The following is a 14,703-nucleotide window of genomic DNA, read 5'->3' on the forward strand; positions in this document are numbered from 1 at the left end:
AAGAAACGAAAAGACACTCAGGAAAAGGGATAAGGGAGGTAGTGGCTTCCCTAACCCTGCCTTCCTGAAACTCGATTTGAGTCGCTCTCTAACCCTGTGTTCAGCTGTAAATACCAAATAGCCCGCTCAGTCCGGTCTGTGTCCTCCTCTTAGCATCTCAGAAGGTTCGGAAGATCAAATCGCTTGAGCATCCCATCAGCATGTTTTCCAGAACTACCCTGGCACACTGTGCTCTCGCCTCTTGACAAGAAAGGGCACGTGTCTGTAACGTCCACTGACGTCCCTGCCTCAGCGGTCGAGTGTCCCACAGTTTGATGCTGGATTGAAGTTATCTCCCAAAAAACCGGCAACTTCTTAAATGTCAAACAACAAAAGACATGCAAGTTATCATTTTTCCTCGGGTGCCGTGAAGCTCAGCGCTAAACGTTGAGCTCAGTTGATGTCGCACTTAGCTGAGACGCCGGCTCAGGAAACCACGTGTGAGAGGTTTGCAGACCGCATGCTGCCATGCCAGCGACTTCCACGCCGTAAAATCATAACATGTGTGGACAACGCGTATTTTATTCATGCCACTTGGTTTTGTCCCACAGTGAGTGCCTGGAAGCATCCTGCCTACAATGATTTTGTTTTCCTCAGTCTCCCATGGAAGTTCATTAACTGCTGCCCCATCCACTTACACAAGGCAGCACAGAGAAGAAGATATGCTATGGGATTCCGAGCTTTATATTTGTATTTTTTTTAAAAACTCACTTATTTACACTTAAAATTAGACATGCTTTTTTAATGTATGAAGAACAGTGGTAGTGGTTGCTGCCAAATATCTTGGTTAGATGGCATTCTCTTCCCTTGTGTACAGTGTGTGTTCACGTGCACGATTTATGTTAGGTTCCAGCAGATAAGAGGTCACATTGCAGGAGACTAACCCTTTCCAATCTGGAATCTAAATTGTGCAGTTTTCTCCCTCCTTCATTACGTGATTCTTATGACACTATCCACATTTTAATCATTGTTTACGTAGCTCTGATGGCAAATTCCTGGAATCTTCTTGAGTAGTCTGGCTTTAAAAAGGCATGAATTTAAAACAAAGTTAACCCTACACATCACATATATCAATTAAGCAAAAGTTTCTTCACAGACTGAAGTTGAAATCTTCTGGAGTTGAAGTTTCTGTGGCAGGCAGCTGTCGCTTACTAATCATTACCATAGTGATTTATTTCTTTACTTATTAAGTGTATACTGTTTTCTGTAGGTCTGATTGGGCACAGAGGTAGAGAGAAACTTTAAAGTAATAGAAAATAATTTTCTTTTCCTTGAAAGTTTATAACCAGTAGTGGCTGAGACGTTGGAAAATATCAACCAGGAAAAAAACTTTTCAAAGCAAAACAAATTTAAATTTTACACTGTATTTTGCTGTGTATAATGCATACCCATGTTTTTGGCCCAAACTTTCAGGAAAAAAATCTTTCGTTTTATTTTTTTAATTCAATTTTTTTATTTATTTAGAAACAAAAGGATCATCATATTCCAGGGTATTATTTTGCATAAGGATGTTGTTATTGCTTTTTATAGTTATACATTTAAAAAAAAGATTTTATTTACTTATTTTTAGAGAGAGGGAGAGGGAGGGAGAAAGAGAGGGAGAGAAACATCAGTCAGTTGGCTCCCACATGCCCCCAACCTGGGACCTGGCCCACAACCCAGGCATGTGTCCTGACTGGGAATTCAAAGAGCGACCTTTCACTTTGCAGGTCAGCACTCAGTCCACTGAACCACACCAGCCAGGACTAGAGTTATACTTTTAATGTATAAGCATAAATAAAAGCATTTAAAACGTTTATATTGGTACAGAATTAGTACTACCCATGTATAATGTGCATCCTTATTTTTCCCTCAAAAATGTGGGCAAAAAGTACACATTATACACGGCACGATACAGTAGGTTTGAGCTTTGGTTGGTCTTGGATTTAGATGAAGGGAACTAAGGGAGGAATCCTCGTCCTAGGCAAAGGAGGAGCATAAGCAAAGTTTACATAAAGGAAATGGGTAGGGAGCTGTGGGGCGTTCATGTGCAGACGGAGGCTGCATGGAGACCCGAGGAGGAGAGTCAGGAAGAGTAGCTGGACTCTCCTGACAAAACCCCCGTTGGAGGGCTGCCTGGGTGAGGCTGGCCGGGTGAGAGTTAATCTCTCTGTTATACCCTTAAGAGCTACGGTAAACGCTGGATCACAGCAGTGAGATAATGCAAAGACCATTTAGATAAGAGGTTGTGGAATTACAAGATAGGAATGGGATATGAAGCTTTCGTGAGCCTCAAGAGATACGTGAGCTACAGAAAAATCTCTGGCCTCTTTAGAAAATCGGGCTTAGAAAGAACAACGGGGAGGAGAAAAAAAGGAATATTATGTGATAATGTTGTTAAAAGACTAAAGTTTCTAGCATAGCACTAGGGACATGGCAAAGCTTAATAAATATTGTTGTTCTTGTCCTCATTGTAAGACTATTTTGCATTATGCTGTAGTAGAACTACAAAGTAAGGGAATCTAACATTTATCATGTACCAGCTAGGTTAGAATCAGATTTATTTTTATCTCTGCATATGTAGATGTTAACATCCCTATTTTTTCAGCTGCAGACATAGACTTAGAATGGCTAAGAAACACACATACTCCATCTAAATCTGTCTAAATGACAAAGCCTAGATTTGTAACCATTTCATTATGGTTTAGCATAATACTTTGTCATTGGATGATAGCTTATGAAAAAATTTACTTTTTAATTTAAAATAAATGTAACCCCTTAAAACAGAGCTCTTTCTCCTCGGCAGTAGTAAACCAGAGGAAAAAAATCCTCCACAGCCACAATCAGGGGGTTCTCTGTCCCTTCCGGTGAGTTAGCCTGGTGTCTGCCGGGAGATACAGTGCCCTGGGCCCGCCCTGACTCACGGGAAGCTCACAAATATCGCTAGAAAGCAACGCTGATTCCCGTTGTAGAGATAAAGGAAGGTGAGGCACCATCTGGCTGAAAACTTTGTCCAAAATCCCCCTGCACCCAGCAATGGCAGCGTCAGAACAGAACAGAACTCAGTATGGAAACTTCGGTTGCGTCAAGACGATTAGTCTATTTATCTAGTCATTCAGCAAATATTTATTGACCAACTTACCATATGCCAAACTCAGCTGTCAGTTTTTGAAGCACAGCTGTGAACAAAACCGAGTTTCTGACCTCAAAAAGTTTGCATTCTGGTTGGGAGGGAAAGGTCACTCACAATAAATATGCCAGGCAGTGATAAGAGCTTTCTAGAAAAATTTAAGCACAACAAAACGCAGAGACCTGGGCACCCGTATTCATAACAGCGTTCCTCGCAATAAGCAAAAGGAGGAAACGAGCCAAGTGCCCATCAAGCGCAGTTCATACAAACAAAATGTGATGTGTACAAAAAAAGGAATATTATTCTTAAAAAGGAAGGAAAGTCTGACACGTGCTGCAAGATGAACAGACCTGGGAGACGCTATGCTGAGTGAAGTAAGCCCATTGCAACACCCACTGTAAGGCTCCGCTTGTGTGAGGTACGCAGAGTAGTCAAATTCCTGGAGACAGAAAGTGGAGGGGCGGTTGCCAGGGGTTGAGCCGGGGGATAAGGAGTTATTGTTTGCAGAGTTTGTTGGGCAGACGTAAGGGTTCTGCAGCTGGATGGCGGTGATGTGCTTAATGTCATCGAAATGCCCTTACCCACGGTTCAGGGAGCATGGGAGCTCTCGCTGCCTGGCATGTGTCATCAATTTGGCTCAAATGAACTCTTCTAAAGGATGTTCAAGAGGGTCAATTTCATGTTATGTTTATTTTACTACAATTAAAACTAACATTTTAAGAAAGAATAGACAATATCAAGATGGGGGAAGGATGCCTTTTTAGGTACAACTGTTAGGTAAGAGTTCTCTAAACAGGCGGCAAACACCCTAACTCAAGTGGCTGGAGACCTGTTTCCCACCTGTTTACAATAAGCTGGTCGACATTTGGACCAGGGGCTGGATAAATGAAAGAGTGTGGGTGCTCCCCGCTTCTCGGTGGGGGTGGGGAGGAGACGGCGTTTCCCACCGAACATGAGGAACGAGGCAGCCTTGGGGGCCCAGACCACACAGCCCCGGAAGGAGAGAGAGGTCTGTCCACTCGCACCAAAGAAAGCCTCACTTTCCAGTGTCGGCGGATGAGGGCGAATCCCGAGGAGGGAGAGGCCCCTGTCCCTTTGCAGGTGTTACTCCTCTCACCTTTCTCTTCCCCTCGGAAACCTCTCCCTGAGTGGGGTCGCTGACCCTCGCTGGTTCGAGGCAGGGAGGGCTGTCCCATGACCTGTGTGCTCCTGAAGTTGCCACAGCTTGCTGCAATGAGACTGGATTGTTTGCACAGGACTTTGCTCAAGATTAAGGAAAAAGCACATGACAACATAAAACTAAACCCTTCAGCTTATAAAATATATCCTTCTTGGAGTGTGGCAGGTTGCAGTCTACCTCCACCCTGAGGGCTTCTGGAAACCTAGAATCAAAAGAGGCCTTCAGCCCACGTGTTGCATTACAGCTTCTTGGTTGAGAAACGCCGTTCTTCCAAGACAGGGACAGAACTGTGAACTCCCAGGGAAAACGCCTCCCTCCCCGTGAGGGCGAGGCTCCTTGCAGCCTGTGCAGGTGGGAGAAGAGGTTGTTCATTGCGGTCCCACCTGGAAACCTGTCTTTCCCATCACACCAATCCCACTGCTTTGCCGGGGGCCTCCCTTCTCTTACACCAGACACTAAAAATCACTCAGGGCTCCCGCCTTTCCACTGCCCACCTCCCCGCCTCCTGGGAGTTGCACAGTCCTTCTGAGAATCTGCGTAGCTCTCAAATTAGTCCGTTCCTCTCCGCCCCCAAGCCCACTGCCTGGTTTCCTGCCTCTACACTCTCTATTCGGGTACGAGTGTGGCCGTGGCGGTGGCCCTTCTGCCTCCAGTCTCTTCCACTTCCGTCTGCCCTCTGCACTGTCCACGGTGGTTGCCCCAAATCCAAGACGGCTCACCAATTCGCTGCTCAAAAACTCTCACTGGCCCCACCGCCCACACGCACATTCCTGAAACCCTCACAAATGAGACTCTGCTCACGGGTCTCATTTTTGCCACCCCCCTCAGAAACCAAATCCCTTAGCCTCCGGAACAACTCCAGGGTCCCCAGAAAGCTCGCGTGTTCCCAGCTCCCAGAACGTGTGCCAGCTGTCCCCTCTGCTCGGAATCTCTCCCCAGATTCCAGCTGGCACGGTCTCAGTCTCCCTTCAAAACCCATTAAATGTTTTTATGGTTTTGTTTTTTTTTTTAATGTTAAATTTCTCTGATTGCTCTCCAAAGTTAGTGGCTCCCTTCTGCAATTCCAAAGCGCTTTAAATGGGATTTTAATAGCTTTTCTAGTGATGTTTTTCAAGTCTACCTTTCCTCCTCTTCCCCAGACAGTAACTCCTGAAGAGAGAAGGTTGCCATGGGTCTCCGTATGTTTGTCACTTAGCACGGGACCTGGACATAGCAGGTGCTCGAGAGATTCCCCGTTAGCTCCTTAAAATAGTCAGCGCATGTGCCTGCTCCTTGCCAAGCCGCGGGCCAGGCGCTGGACAGGCAGCAGTTGTGAAACAGACACAGGCCCTGCCATCGGGGACTGGGGCTTGACCGACGGATGATTTCACTCAATATCCTAGGATGACTCCTTTTTTTCTTTTTAACCTAGTTTTGGCATTGCCCAACCTTTTCGCAAATAATTCAATCAGTTGATACTTGTGCTACAGCCTGTTTCTTAAAACACCATCCCCACCGGTGATGGGGTTACTCAGGACAGCTAAGGAGCACCGCGCTGGGCATTCAAAGAAGTCTCAGTCCAGACGCTGCCAGAGGCCTGAGTAAGGAGTAAAACGTATGGAACGATTAGGAAACAATATAGAAACAGAAGTGCTCATTGTTCGGGGCAGGCTGGGTGTTTTCAGAAGGGGGATTATGACGTCAGCCACAAAGTCAGCGCAAATTCACAACGCACACTGAGCACCTCCCCGCCCCCCCCCTGCCGCACCCCCCACCCCCGCCCCCGCCGTCAGTGAACTTAGTGCAGCAGCAAATAACTTGCACAGAAAACAAGGCTTTGCTGGCTGTCACGACAGAGGGATCAGGTCTATGGGAGAGCTGGCCTGCTCACCTGCTCCGAGAGTGAAAGGGGCCACGCTCCTGCGGGGACGCAAAGCCAAGTAGAAAAAGTAACCCCCGAACCCAGATTTTGGGCGCCCCTTTTACAGACTTCACCGTCCCCAGAGATAGAGAGAACTGGAATTTTATTTATTCTTTCATTTTTAAATTTATTTCAAGGGGAGAAATTAGAGGACAGGTCGGGGGGGTTGTTTGTCCAGGGTCCCGAGGTCCTCACTGACCCCCAGGAGGTCTCATTGTCAAGGGCAGGAAGAACGCACCAGCCTTCGTCTGTTTGTGTTCTCATACAACACGTTCTTCCCTTTGAACAGTCCTTTCCCAGACACGCTTATTCTCTGCCCCCGGCCCCTTTTGCACCAGCAAGCCCAGCCCGTGCCTTGGCAGGAACCAGCACAGTCCCCTAACCCCCCGCGCCCCAAGGGCCAGCAGCGTCCTTCCCATGGTGCTGGTCAGGGCGGGGGGTGGTGGGGGGTGCTGATGACAACTGAATGCCATTTCCAGAAGGTTTTAGCAACTACTCCCGCCTCCTGGAAATCCTCCCGATTGGGCCGTCCCGAGCTTCATCCACCCAGGGAGTCTGGCAACTCAGGACCCACTGACCTCGCGTAGCCCAGAGAACACGGGGACCGGTTACCCAAACACGTTAACCACGTTTGTTAGACTGTTAGATTTCGGGCGATGAGGAACAGAAACATTAGGTGGGATTTTATAGGCATGAACACTAAATCTAAATGCCTTCACAGGTCCCTGGAGAGACCCTTTTATCAAAAACCCTCCCTGGTCCATGCCACATTCCGGTAAACAACAGCATTAAGAACATCTGAGCTAAAAATGCAAACACGAAATCTCTGAGACCCAGAGGGCAGGTTCTCATGGTAAGCCAGGCGTGGTTCGGTACTTGCAATCCACGTGCTGACTGTTTCCATGGGCTAGTGAAGAAGCCGGGACCACGTTTCAGTCCGGCGGGCCATGCAGGGAGGAAGCAGCGCGTGGAGACGGCTGACACCCACGTCCCCGGCTTCTTTCAGGCAGATAGAACGCTCCCTTTGTTAGGGCTTGATTTTTATTCTTCCCTTAAATTAACACTTTTTTTCTTTACTTCTGATAATGCAATAACTCTATGGGCGTTTGGAGACATAATTTGTGTGCTTGTAGCATAGTAACTAGAAGCTTCTTTAAAAATCGTTTTTTCCAAAAAGAAAAGATTTCCATTTGAAGGAAGTATTAATATCTTCCGTATGTGTTGGCTTCTGAGGGTGGAATTAGTATTCGGATTCAGAGCCAACCCATATGGATTGGCAAGAGTAGACCTGCAGATCGCTGGCCAGCCGTGAGCGTGCCCATGAGTTCTTAGCCCCTTGGCAAACCCACCAACTTCCTGGCATGAAATGCGGGCAGGGACCAGTGAGGCAGCCTCTCTGGGCGATGAATGTTCTCGGCAATGCTGACTGAAACGCCTCTTACGATAGAAAAGTCAGGAGATACATTTTCCACTTTGAGGTGAGTAGACTCCCCCAGACTGTCCAAGCGGAAAAGGGTGATGGAGGTCATCACCCCATCATCCCATGTGGTCCCTCCTATGACGGATGAGAGAAGTGGAACTCACAGTAGCACAGGATCTGCTCCAGTGTGGGTAACTCCAACGGCTCCATCACTGAACGAGGTCCGGGGGCTCCCAGCGCGACACCCAGGATCATCCAAAAATTTGGAAAATACTTGCTCATTTTGGGAAAAATATTTAAAATTTACATACAAAATTATACTAAGTGTAAACACGTAAGTTTTAATTTTTCTGGCCCTTTGAAGCTGTCATTTTACAAAAATTAGTTCTGAATGAGTAGGTACGACATAAACACAAGACTCAAAATATATAAAAGGGTACATACTAGAATATTACTGACTATATTCCCTGCGCTGTACTTTACATCCCCATAATTATTCTGTAACAAACAATTTGTACCTCTTAATCCCTTCACATTTCTCACCCATCCCCTGATCTTTTTAAAATATTTAGAATGCACTTCAGTCACTTTTTTCCTGGTTCTCACAAACCCCTTTATGGACACTCTTATCAAATAACGCATATAGTTGTCATCTAGGTAATTTTTCACAAAGGCTGAAGAGCGCCAGCCTAGAGGATCTGGAAGCTGACGGGGAAAGTAAGTTGCTGCCTGATTACTGTGTTTTTTCAATATTTTGTCTCTAATGTCAGTGTTTCCCTCCTACAGCTTCTGTGCCCACAGACACACACACACACAGAACGAAGAACTCCTAATACGACTGTTCAGAACTTGCAGCTTTCAACAACCAATCTTTAGGAAAATCAATGGAAAGCCAGGCTTTTATTTCTGAGAGACAGAAGTTTACAGCCCTGCCTTTTCTGATAATTCTTCATTATCTGCGACCTAAAATCAAGAGCCACAAAGAATTAAACGAAAGGCAGAAATCAAGAACCAACGCTGTTGCGCCACATTCTGGAATCTCCTCAAGAGTCCAGCACCTGCACAAACACCCCTCGTTGCCCTAGACCAAGCCCTCTGTCTGGGTGGGGACCACTGAAATAAATTCCCTTTTGTTATCCTGCATAATCCAGTCACTGGGGCTCGATCCTCCTGGGTGATCAGAGAGTTATTAAGTAAAGTCAGAGATAACACTGTACTGATAACATTGTACGGATACTGACAATGAGATGCCATTAAAAGATTTGATAGAGAGGAGATATATATGTATATACACAGATAATTCCTAGATTTTTAAACTCAGCTATTGGATAGATGCAGTTCTCTCTTGAATTGGGTTAGGATACAGGGAGAAACAGATTTTGGGAGGGGTTTACAGTTGTGTTTGAGCCACCTTAAACTTTAGGGAGCTAGTAGGCGCACGGACTTGCTTGTGTGCTAGCTCACTGGCTCCTCCTCCCCCTTCTTCTCCGTGGTCTCCGCTGGTTCTTCCTCACTTCCCCCATCTCTTCCCACGGGAAAGCCCCAAGCTTCTTCCTTAGGCCTGATCTCTGTCACCATCACTCCAGTCTCAGCGCTTTCAAGGCTACCTCTATGCTGATGTTGCCCAAGAGTTAATCCTTGGGTCAAAACTTCCCCCTGAAATCCAGGCCCATTTATCCAACTGCCTGCTCCACATCTCTAACAGACAATTAGAGCTTCCCTCCAAAAAATAGGCTTGCCAGATAAAACAAAGAACACCCAGTTAGAGAAGAATAATGGCAAATAATTTTTTAGTGTAAGTATAAATCCCACTATATGGGACATACTTTTTTCCCCCAAAACATTCATTTTAATATTTTTTTAAAAAAAGGATGGGCAGAGGGCATCTAGACCAATGAGAACTAAGGCAGCTGTAACAAAATGAACCCAACACAGTGACGTGACCTCATAAAGGAAATGACTAATTAAAATATAATTTTTAAGTCTTTATGTTTGTAATAATATACTAATGCACACAATATAAAAAATACAGAGTTTGTACTTCCCACCTTGGATTTATGACAAACTATCAAACCTCTGTGTAATAATACATTTAGTTTTATAAGCATTCCTTGTGTGTAGGACCTACTTTAAGAAAGAATTTGTTGTTTAGCTGAAGTTCACATTTAACTGGGCTCCTGCATTTTCATTTGTTAAATCTGGCAACATTCTCGGAAAAACATGGTCCACACGCTGTCTTCATCCCGACTGACAGCGACTTCATTCTTCCAAACGCTCAGGCCAAAGGTGCTGACGACGTCTTGCTCTGCTCTTCTGCCTCATGTCCCCGTCCCCTATCCAATCTAACATCCAGGTCCCAGTGGGGATTTGGCACCTCCAACATATCTCCATAGTCTGAAACTTTTTATGCCTTCACTGCTTCTGTTTGGTCCATTGTTTACATTCCTAAAGTAACCTCCTAATTCTTCTCCTCTCCCCTAGTCTCCCCAGAGCAGATAAAGGTTTCTTTTAAAAAGTATATCAAATTGTATCTCTCTTCGGCTTAAAATTGCCAAAAGATCTTCATCTCTGGCAAAATAAAGACCGAAGTCCTCCCTATGGCTGAGCAGGCTGCACGGCTCTGGCCCCGCCCCACCCCTGCATTTCCTCTCTGACCTTCTGTTCTCCGACTCTCCCTTGCTCACGATGCTCCGATGCTCCGGCCGGGTTGACCTCCTTGATGTTTTTTGAACACAAAAACGCACACTCCTGCCCTGGCTTGACACTTGCTGCATCTACTGCCTCCATTGTCACTTCCCCAGGATAGAGCATAGCTCCCTCCCTCCCTCACCGCCTTTGAGCCTTTGATCAAATGTCACCTCTGCCGTAAGACATTCCTACTTAAAATTGCAACACCCACTCCTCCACGTTGACACTCACCACTCACGGTTGCTCCTGCTTTGTTTTGCTCCAAGTACCTACCAGGTAGTAAGATACCACCTAGTTTACTTATTTGCATTGTTAAATATCTCCACACCTAGAAGAGTAGCTGGCACATAGGATGAATGTGAGTAGACACAATATTCTTATGTCTACTAATCATTAGTGGAATTAATAAATCTGTCAGTCGACAAATCAATTAGGCAGTTGGATAAGTCACTACCAAGGCAAGAGATGGGTCCAGAACACATAGGGGGGGAGCAGTTTAAGATGAGAGCAAACAGGAAGGGGCAGAGTGCGGTGCGGAGGTGAGGGCCTACCTGAGCGCTTCTCTGCAGGGGCGCATGCATCGTCCCCTCGGGTTACAAGCTCTGAAGGGACATTTGCCCTGTGGCCCTCTTCCTGTGACCCCTCTATTTATTTAATCGAATCAATGTACTACTGGAGGGTGTAGTACACCCCAAAATATGCCACCTTGGCTAAGGATTATTTTAAGTTAAAGGCACTTAAAATAAAGCAGATGCCAGAAGGACTCTCTGACTTTCCTTTTCCTTCCTGAAGTCAGGAGACGAAGCTCCCACGGGAAAGACACCCTTCCTGCTCCAGGAAGAAAGGAACATTCTTGTCACCAGAAGTGGGAATCGAGGCTGCGGGGACGGCTGTACAAACCGACCTTGTTAGGCTAACCCTTATCTTCCTAGTGGCTTCTCCATGAAGAACTACCCAAGCCCAAGTCCCTTCATCTTGTCACATTTCCACAGCTTACTGACTTGGTACAGTCTTTGTCCAACTCGGTGTGTAAGCGGGTAATTAGCATGGTGGGCCTTGGCATCTGAGTCAGGTAAAGAAGCAAAAGCCGACCTGAGCGGGCGGAAGGGTGGTGGTTCGGTGGCAGTATTTTGGAGGACCTGGCTCAAGTCAGCGTGCAGAAGGGAGAGAGCTAGAACCACAGCAGATGGTGGCCAGGGGGTCGGGGGCTGGGAAGTGAGAATTCGTTTCTTGGTAGTAGGTGAAGATTTCGGCAGCTGCAAAGTCTGAGGTAATGCCATGGAAGGGTGGCTCAGGTAGGAGAAATCATCTGAGGTGAGAGGGTTAAGGCCAAAGTATCGGACAGACTATTTCTGTCAACGATTTCTAATATTTTCGCTCTCACATCTACTAACTTAAAAACAAAATTGTGTCTCTGCTCACACATACAAGTCGACCTGTAAAATGTTTCATCATAAGCTTTCATGAGTGCAAAGAATTTATCTTCTGCCATATTTTCTATACTGTCATTTTAAAACCAGTTTATCACTCAAATACTTTTGGTTGAATAGAAACAGCACACCATACATTTTTAAAATACCAACAAATTAAAATTTAACATTGTTTTCCCCCTGAAATTACATTTTCACTCCATTTCCCTGACAAAATAGCACCCTAATGATGCATTTTTATTCTTAGGTGTCACTTGATTACCCTATTACAATTCTCAACACTCAAGCACCATTCATCCAAAGCCAAAGCTACTACATACATTCTGTGCTCAAAACAACATTTTGGTCACTATTTTGCTACAGTCTATAACTACTTTTCTTAATCTGTGAGAACTTACTGTTTAAAAAAAAAAATGTGCTGAGATATTCAAGAGGAAAACCAAAAAGCAAAACATACTCTATAAATCACAGAAGAAAATTTCTGACATTTGGGGGATGTTATGTCTCAGGAAGGCACAAAAGTGCAGTAAAAGTCCATCTTAAAGGCTTGGAATTGCTATTTGCTACCATTTTGCACCCTCAGTAAGTATGACAGCAAGTTCTTCTCTTGGTACTAAAATCGTTAGAGCCCATGGAAGACACGATCCCATGTTGCTAATCTAAAACCTGAACCCCTGCAGAGAAAACTAGCCAGTTGGCTTAACACCTCTGTTTCTAGGTGAGAAACTTCTAAGATTAGTGAGCTTTATAAATAAGTTAAGGGCTCTGGTCAGAGAAATTGGATCTTGCTGTTCAAAGCAAGTATGTAGCAAAACAGTGCTATCTGAACACAGTCAAGAACAGGGAAGGGAAAACCCCACATATTAAAAAGAGCCATACATTGAAGCTCAAGCACTAGATCCTCTCTTAGACTCTATTTGTTTTGAAGCTGGACACAGATCTGACTAAATGCTTTTCTAGCAGACAATTAACTAAAAGAGGAATAAAGGCTGCCAGGCAGACAGCTTTAGAAGCAAGGAAGAACGAAAATTATTAAAAGCAGCCAAATTATTTTTTAAGATTTTACTCATTTTTAGGGATGGGGGATAAAAATTCTCATTTTCAGGGATAGAGAAAGAGAGGGAAAGAAACATCAATGTGTGGTTGCCTCTCACGCACACCCCACTGGGGACCTGACCTGCAACCCAGGCATGTGCCCCGGCTGCGAATCGAACCAGCAGCCCTTTGGTTTGCAGACCAGCGCTCCATCCACTGAGCCACACCAGCCAGGGCAAGCACCCAAGTTATTTTAAACACCAGGCTGAAGCAAGTAGAGATAATAAATAGTCCCCCATATTGGGGCAAAAATGAAGTCTATCACTGTGTATTAACTCAGTGGCAGGTCAAAGAACGAAGACCTCAAATCTCCGTTAAGTGCTACCATATGTGGAAAGGGATTGAAGGACATACTTAAGACAGGACAATTTTTATTCAATATGGTAAAAATGTGAAAGACTACTTTAGTGTTTGTAGGGGCACAGCTACCCAACCTACCAAAACACACTGTTATATCAAAAAGTTCATTCCGGTGTTTACAACAGGCATGGGCATGGTACTACCCAACTCATAAGGAACCTAGAATTTTTTTAAATACCGGAGACTGCTAAATCAAGAATCTACTAGCAAGTGGGCCGCGGAGGAAGTCATCTAAGATTCTAAGGGTTTTTTCAGGAACACCAGGCCCAAAGGCGACCTTAGGCAAGTCGGCCCTGGGGCTCTTGCCCTACAGCCAAAGAAGAACATGGGAGAAGCTGCGATGCTTCTCCTGAGATGAGAAAACAGGGTAAGGTTTAGAGGCTCCTGGGGAGTCGGGGTCATGTCAGCTACGCTAAAGCTGATACAGACGGCGCTGGTCGATACCTTTGGGGGTTTACAGAAACCCTTTATTAAGACATATTCCATCCACATGTAGCTAGATAAATGCCTTTAAATTGAGACATGTTAATATTTCTGTTTCATACTGATAGTCAAGAAACTGGTGACTGACCTTCTGTTGCTCCAAGTGTTTCCCAGACCAAGATGGCAGTAGTGCTCGAAGTTCCCTCAAATCCTTTTGATTACACATCATGCAGAAAAACTAAATGTGCTGTTTATGTTTTTTTACCCTTACCGATTATTATTTACTAGTCACACCTTTTAATAAACGGAGGGTTGAGTTTGGACTGAGTTTTCATAGGCAATGCTACATAGCTGGAATTTAATAACACTGCTTTGTTTTCATTATATTTTCAGGGAATCTTCTATTCACAGAAAGTAATACCGATTTTCCACTTACCAAAGCAATGTGCTTCCTTTACAAAATAAATTGACATCAACAAGTGAGTCATTATTAGGAAAAGTATTGAGCAGCCCTGGCTGGTGCAGCTCAGTGGATTGAGTGCTGGCCTGCAAACCAACAGGTCACCAGTTCGATTCCCAGTCAGGGCACAAGCCTGAGTTGCGGAATCAGGTCCTCGGCTGGGGGTGTGTGAGAGGCAACCAGTCAATGTTTTCCTCACACATCAATGTTTCTCTCTTTCTCCCTCCCTCCCCCTCTCTAGTAAATAAAATCTTTTTTAAAAAGTATTAAGCAAACAATACTTTTAAATATAAAATTAGAATGGTATGCAGAAATGTCAAAATCCATCAAGATCATTCTGTCTCAAGTTTAGAAAATGCTGCTTTAAAGTCATCACCACACACAGGAATTAAAAGCTGTTATTTTATAAACTGTCAGTAACTTTGTGACTAGAACTCTCATCTGACTAATGTTAAAGGAAATGAATAATGCCATTTTTAGGATGACCATATATTAAATCACTTGTTTCACAGCTGAACCACCCACAGGCCAAGGACCAGTCACCTGCTGCGGTCCCCAGGAAGTCTGCAGCTCTGGAATTTGGGTCCAGGCACAGCCCT

The sequence above is a fragment of the Pteronotus mesoamericanus genome, unplaced genomic scaffold (genome assembly GCF_021234165.1).
Source record: "Pteronotus mesoamericanus isolate MK-2021 breed Mesoamerican mustached bat unplaced genomic scaffold, CSHL_Meso_final contig_169, whole genome shotgun sequence".
NCBI classification, from domain to species: domain Eukaryota; kingdom Metazoa; phylum Chordata; class Mammalia; order Chiroptera; family Mormoopidae; genus Pteronotus; species Pteronotus mesoamericanus.